At 39.3% G+C, this 7,741-nt stretch overlaps 1 long non-coding RNA gene across 1 annotated transcript; it reads right to left on the bottom strand.

The window, feature by feature from the left end:
- Nucleotides 1–4,041: 4,041 nt before the first annotated feature.
- LOC112450696 lies at nt 4,042–6,970 on the bottom strand. Its single transcript, XR_003039370.1, has 3 exons — nt 6,930–6,970; nt 5,583–5,737; nt 4,042–5,449 (listed from the first exon to the last, which is right to left on the bottom strand). It is a non-coding gene; the product is annotated as an uncharacterized LOC112450696 (long non-coding RNA).
- Nucleotides 6,971–7,741: the final 771 nt, after the last annotated feature.

Here is a 7,741-nt window from a genome sequence, read left to right as displayed (position 1 = left end):
TCGTAACAAGATCTCAAAGATATTTTGAGTATTCGTATATATGAGATTTTTTTTTTCTCACAAATATAAATTAACTGTCTGAAAGGGATAATTTCTCTAAAAGTGTGAATTTCTACTCTGCATATAAACTTCAATGTTCTTGTGCAAATGTAGAGAATATTAATCCATGCAGAAAACTGCAGCTGTTTAGAGAGTACTCTGCTTTCTGTTGGATGTTGTAAGATGCTGCCTGGACGAGTAAAAGACTATCACATAGCAGATTCCTGCCGTGGGAGAAGATAGATGTGTGTATTTGGGATCACGTCCACCCATCCTTTTCACCCCCCCCCCCCTCCAACCCCCACCCCTTCTTTTCTCTGCTGTCCTACGCTGTCTGCTATCCAAATAGAGAGATCTGGATGAGGTGGGGTGGCAAGGTGGCAGGCGCCCCAAATGTAAAGCGTACGCAATCACTCAGATACAAGTGGCACCGCTAAAAATTGCCTTCATATATCAGCTTATGGTTTATGGGCTGTGGCAGAAAGGACGGCAAAAGGTCAGGTGGAAAAACATATAGACGTGTCAGAGCCGCTGCTCGGGGCAGCGAGCTCTGGGCTGATGGCTCAGGAGATGGGCTGGCTGTTCGGCTGTGTGTGCAAGTGTGTGACACACTCAAGAACAGCACAGTGCTGTGTGATCACACTCAGTTGTGGGTAAGACTATACACATAGTTTTTTCATATATGTAAACAGTAATAAAATAAATTAAAAAAACTTACAATACACTCAATGGGGTGGGGTCTAGATAACTTTAGTTGTTCAGTATTACTTATAAAAAGTCAGAAAGTTGTATGTCTTTTAAAGTAGAAAGGATTGATAACTGTTATTATACTGTTACAAATAATAAATACTGTAGTCATGAATAGTAGTAGTTTTTTTGTTAATGCTGTTTTGGTGTGATTATGATCATATTTACTTTGCCACCTTTCTTTTGTGGATCCAAAATGAAAACTTTGGAAACCACTGCTCAAGCATATGTAGCATGATCTACAGCAACATTAGGTTGCCAGCTTCATTAATTGTGTTGAAAATTTTTTTACATCATGAATGTAGCAACTCCGAAACGTCACATATGTCATATATATATATATATATATATATATGTGTGTGTGTGTGTGTGTGTGTGTGTGTGTGTGTGTGTGTGTGTACTGGGCCTAGCTATATATATATATATATATATATATATATATATATATGTGATAGGAAAGTGAATGAAGCAGTGGCCCAGCAATAACTTTGCACAATCTACTGCCCTTTTTAGGGGGTAAATGTTGAGATATCTTGATGGATTTTAATAAAACTGTCAAAAACTCTTCATTGGTTGTACATCTGCAACTGATTAACTTTTGGAGTTAATTCAAGTGATTAACTTTTGGAGTTAATTCAAGTCAAGACAATTTCCACAGCTACATAATCCTAGCCAACATAAAAATGTCTCTACTGTTGTCATTTATACAGACATTAAGCTACAATTTGGTGTGATAGTAACTGTGAGTCATCCAACTTATACGTTAAGTGCTTACTGATTGTGTGATATGTGTTCTTAAAACTTCGCCATTGACTACTGAATTTACTTCTGTCTGTTAGCAAAATATCTTGTGAATCACAAGATGGATTTTAGTAAAACTTTTAGAAAGTAAGCACTGGATTGACAAGTAATAATTGAATGTACATCTACATCTGATAAAGTTTTGGAGTTGCGTCAATTTAATATGGCTGCCACAGCTAATCAACATTAGCCAACACAAAAATGGCTATTACTCAGTTAGTTTTACAAATATTGAGCTGAAAAATAAAATGGTCATAGCTGAGAGTCCGAGGGCTAATGCAGATCTTGCAACTGTTTAACATTTGGAATCAACCCAATTTTTGATGAACACCATAGTTATTCAACTTTAACCAACACAAAAATGGATACAACTCAGTCACATTTAAAAAGGTATTGATACTGAGCTAAAAGATTTGGCTAAAATTTGATGTGGTAGTGTAGTATCTCAGTCATCTTCAAGACATTCTTAAAGTGCTCACACATCTCACAACACCTTAGAATATTGCATGAAAATGCTCAAAATGTAATTTACAGAGACTGGCCAAAGTGGCTGCAACTTTATAATTTCTTGTCTTAAGATGATCTTAGTTTAAAAATTGCATGAAAGGCATCACATGATATGCATTCCTTCAAAGAATGCTTGACCTTTAATTACAATATGTAAATAACGATGGGATAATTATGTCAACAGAAGTTGTTTTGTAATGATTGTGAATATTTGACAATCATACTTTTTATTTTAGTTTGCCAGTTTTAGTATTTTATAATATAGTTATAAGTTATAATATGTTAATGTCACTACAAGAGAAACTTGCATTTATTTGCAGTTAAGTTGAGAAAACATGATTACAAACTACAGCCACTACTTTGCAGAATGAATTGGATATAATTTTTGAAATTGGCATAGAAAACGTTTTTAATGGTTAGCTTGAGTTCAAAAATTAGGTTAGAACAATAAAAGAAACAAAAAATATAAACATGTTCCTGTATGTTTATTTCCCACTTTTTATTGGTTGAGTTAGAGCTTGTTTCTGGAGTCAGCAAACACACACACACACAAACATCCCCCCCACATACACACACAGGTATGGTGGATACTGTAACCTCTCGGTCGACCTCCGCTGACAAGACAGATCACTCCATTCATCTATGGGTGAGTGCACCGAGCGCTCCATTCATCTGCGGCTGAGTGGATCGGGCCGACCAGCATTTTTCACACTGCTGGCCCATGATGCATATGGGGCTTTGGAAGAATGTCACTGGCCTGAATGCCCTGATCTGTCATGAGGCCCAGACTACCACGCCGGTTACAAACACACACTAACACAGGGGCTTAAAGAGACCATCCCAGAACACTAAAAGGTTTTAAGTTTAACTTAAACATCTAAGCACAAAACCAAACACTACAAAACCAGTTTGAATATCATCACACTTACTAACACTAAGACCCCCTTGATGACCCGGCCATGCTCTCCACAACCTACATGACCTATTAAAACCTCCTTCTGTGTGAAGGCAATCATGACACTGCTGTGCTCTTAGGACTCGCCAAACAGGTTGTTCCTTCTATTTTTTATATCCCTGAGATGCTCTACTTAGCCCCCACCACATTATTTGACAGCAGCACGTTCCCACGACAGTACTAAATGTTAAATAGTCCAGACTTATGTAGCTCCTTTTAACCCCTTCAGATTCTGCAAAGCACTTTACAATGTTGCTCATTCCCCCATTTACACTCATTCAGTGCTTTCTACTATATACTTTAAACTCTAGATACATCACATTTAAATTCTCACTCATGCAATGATAAGAAGTGAGAGGTTCAGTGTCTTACTCAAAAACACTACTGAGACTGGTGATTGAACCCAGTCCTACAATTGGAAGACAACCTTCCCGGGCGAAAGCCCCTCCCACCCCACCCCAATACTGTCACTCACCAGCTTGATCTTCTTGCATTGCACTAGGATCCAGTTAAGACACACTGTCATGACACTAGCACCATAGGTATCACATCAGGGCTAGGTTGTTTCTATGACCTTGTCACAATCACTGTCATAGCTTAGGCATGATGCCAACTTGGCCAGTTCTACTTCAAATTTTCAAAGGCCAAGTCACGCCAGTGCACGGGCCCCCATGTCACGAATAAATGCAAAGACCATCTATGTTCTGGCTGACATTTTGCATTGTAGCGAGGTTATCATCTAGTGACAGGGGGCCTAAAATTTAGGGATAAAAAAACACATAGGATTTAAATCCTACTCATATCTTCCTAATTTACTTGTTTCATTCTTTTTTCTTCTGTTCAGATTTACAGCAGGTAGTAACTGGATACTCATAAATCTGCTCTTACTTTGGCCAGCCATCTTGAAAAACCTTAAAAATTGTATTACATTTGAATTCAGGAATTTATTCCTCCCTTGTCAATATTGTTATTGCCGATAAAACAGCAAGGTCTTCTGGGAATGCCAGTACTTTTATTTGCAAACTGAAAGTTACATTTGAACCATTGCTGCATAAATAATAATAAAAAAACATGTGCAGATTGATTCAGAAGAAGTCGAGCATTTTCATTGACATGACATTGATTTCTTTTCATGGCAATTAATATTTTCCAAACAAAATTATGGTATCAGGAACAGAGAACTCCTGGCTTTGAAACTGGTACTTAAGAAATGCTGACAGTTGTTATAGGGAGAAAAACATATTTTAATTTTCTGGAGTACCACAAAACCTTGAGTATCTGAAAGGGGCTAAGAGGCTCTATCCTATTCAGGCTAGTAGGGTTTTATGTTTTTAACAGTTTAATTTCTCAAAGACATTTTATCCAGGTTCAAAAAATAACCAAATATTTGTGTTGTCCATTATCTATGTGCCTGCCAATGACTCAGGCCAGGTAAAGAGAGGGCAATTTCATTCTCCCACTGTCAATGAGGAGAGGTTTTGCAGAGTCACTATGCCATCTCCATACTAGCCAACTGCACTGATATGGTCACTGTATTCCAGAGAACTTTGGATCGAAGGTTATCTTCTGCGACTTCTTTCAGGTTCATATGCCATTGTGGTAATAACCACAAGCAGTTCTGGTGGCCGTCATTTAGAAAGTGTTTTCATAAGTTTGTCTTAGCTTGTTTTGTGTATTTAAACCAAAATCTCTTGTTGACCACTCGCTGGCCTCCTCCATCCATTACTGCCTCAGGTCTCAGATCTCTATGAATTTATGAACTTTCCTACCTTCTATTGGCTTTACTGTCATTCGCACCATTGTAGACAGATTTTCTAAAATGACTCATCTGATTCCCCTCAGGAACCTTCCCACAGCAAAGGAAGTGAGTGAGATCCTGACCAGAGAGTTTTTTGACCTCACGGTCTCCCAGAGAACATCATCTAAAAAATAGGCCTCTGGTTTGTCCACTGCTTTTGGAGTGTGTTTGACAGCTGCTGTGTGTCAAATTAAGTTTGTCCTCTGGTTTTCACTCAAAGTCAGGTGGCCAGACTGAGCTCCTGAATCAAGAGGTGGAAACCAAGCTTGACGCTCTGATGACTCCTCCTCGTGGTCTCAGAATCTCTCCTGGGTTCAGAACGCACTCAATTCCCTACCCTCTAAGTACCTGTCCCAGGCCCCTCTCCTTTTTATGAACAGTATAGCTTCCAACCACCGGTTTTCTCTGTCCAAGAAAGGGAAGCCAGAGTCCCTTGAGCTTATGCTATCCTTTGGCAATGACTCAGAGTCTGGAGAAAAGACAGGATGTCTGCCATCTACACCAGGACAGCCAACAGCTATTGTTCTGTTGCCCCCATTACCTGGTGGGTCAGCGGGTCTTCCTTGGCGGCCAGCCATAACCTCAGGGAAGATCCCCTTTGCCTGGAGAACAGGAATTTGGCACCTTATCAGATCAGATACATTCCTACCTCTACGTTCATTTTCTCAATGATCTGGTTGAAACTACACAAGACTTTCAGGATTCTTCCCACATTTCTCATGTCCAAACTCAAACCTGTGCTTTTTTCCAGGCTGGTCCTGATCCCATTTGAGCTTATCAAAGTTGGTATACTATTCTGTCTGGGTCCCACTCATAAAACACCATCCACCATAGGCAGTGATCCTCCATATTTTCTCTGCAGTCTATTTGCAACCTCATCTCATTTGGACCTGAAGAGAGAAAAAATGAGTAATTATCCATTCAGTCAAATTAATACAGCCAAATACTCTTCTCAGATTAGCATCTGTACTTGTTGAAATAAATGTTTTAAGCCTTTTTATAGGGGTGTCAGTTGTGGGTCCTACCAGTTAAAAACCATACAAAAACAATGATTAGCTGTAGCCCTATCTACAATACAAGCTACATTCACCCATTCATGTTTGAACAAAAAACTTCTTCATGAACACACCCTACACTGATAAATACCACAGGGGTATTTACTGTGTTCAGCATCCCCCAAATAACACGGACATACTGTATTTACTGTATTTTCTACAGTAGGTATAGATCAACCCCTAACCTTAATTTTAGTGAATGATCACTTTGTGAATGTCCATTTCACTGTGTGGCCAGTGAGTCAAAAGAACACTGGCATTCTCAGGTCCCTAAACTCAAGAGGCAAGAACTTGAATTGATATTTTGAAAGCACGAGATCCTGAAAAGACCAACCAAAGTCTTTCTGTTCTCTGTGTTTCAGAGGGAAAGAGATGGATGAGTGGTGATGAAGTGATCATGGTGGCCAGTGTGGGCAGAGTGTGTGAAGCTGAAATAATGATGATGCTGATAAAATGAAAAGCAGGCATCCAGTGGCACAGCTGGCAACGGCTGGAAGAGTTGGCCCAGTTAGCCCAGTTAACCGGCTGGCTTCCACTGGACCAAGCACAGATGCCCAATTGCTGCCCTGCTTATGACACCCCAGGGGCAGAACACACACTCACACATACAGACACACACTCACAAATATACATATGTTATTCACAGATAGAAATTATCACATATACTAAAAACACACCTGATTTTTTTGTATTTAAAAAAGGAATAAGTGTAAATGTGTGAATGTTAAATGCTTAAAAATGCCCCCCCCCCATATATACACAAACACAGAGAAAGAGAGCGAGAGAGAGCGACAGAGAAAAATAATAAGAAAGAGAGAGAGAGAGAGAAAGAGTCACTCCAGTTTAGACATCGCTAAACAAAACATTTTTAAAAAAACATATGCCCAACACAAAGCACACACCAACTTAAAGCTCAAACTCCTTAACCACTATGTTCAAACATTTATCATACAGACCTGGTGACTGTCCCCCCCACCCCCATCCCCACCCCACACACACATACACACACACAAACTGCACTTCTCACCTCAGGGCAGAGATGTGCTCTGATGTTTCCGGGGCAGTGGGCAGTCACGAGTGTGTGCCTGACAGCTGTTAATGCGCATGTCCATGTGTCCGTGCGTGTGTGTGTGTGTATGTGTGTGTGGGGGTTGGCGCAATGCCCTAATTTGACAGAGCTAGAGCAGTGGTTGATCCCAAGTGCAGTTGATTTGGCTTGATGTTGACCCTACAGGCCTTGTCAGCTCCAACATGCTCCCTGTCTTCTCATGTAGTCCAGCCTAACATGAAGTACACACACACACACACACACCAACTCCCATGCACACACAAACACACACAAATACATATTTGTTTATTTAAACATCTCTGATTTAACTGTAAGCAGACAAATTCCAAATTATATTTATTGGTTGCATATAATTTACTTTTTAAAAATCTAATTATCCACAGTGATCAGTTCTGCAGTTTAAAAACAAACAAACCAAAAACATTTGCAAGAGTATGTAATATCATGTGTGATATATATATACACACATTTCCTGTTTACCAATAACTAAATAAATCAGCCTGACAGTGGTATAGTGTATTCTTAAAACTGGTATCTTTTTCAAAATTTAAATGGGGCTTTTTGTTGCCAGTTTTTTTTATTATGTCTCTCTCTGAAACTGGCCTCATTAATTTTCACTGATCAGACTGAACACTGAAGGCATCACCAAGCCCACTCAAGACAACTGCTGTGTTTAATTGTCAGGGATTGTAACATCTCATCCTAAAAACAAATTTAAATCTATTTTTTTAACCAACGAAATAGAAACACTTTAATTTTTTTGACAAAGT

The sequence above is a fragment of the Kryptolebias marmoratus genome, linkage group LG22, assembly GCF_001649575.2.
Source record: "Kryptolebias marmoratus isolate JLee-2015 linkage group LG22, ASM164957v2, whole genome shotgun sequence".
Taxonomy (NCBI): domain Eukaryota; kingdom Metazoa; phylum Chordata; class Actinopteri; order Cyprinodontiformes; family Rivulidae; genus Kryptolebias; species Kryptolebias marmoratus.
Note: the sequence above shows the minus strand (reverse complement) of the source record. Positions and strands in the feature narration are given on the sequence as shown.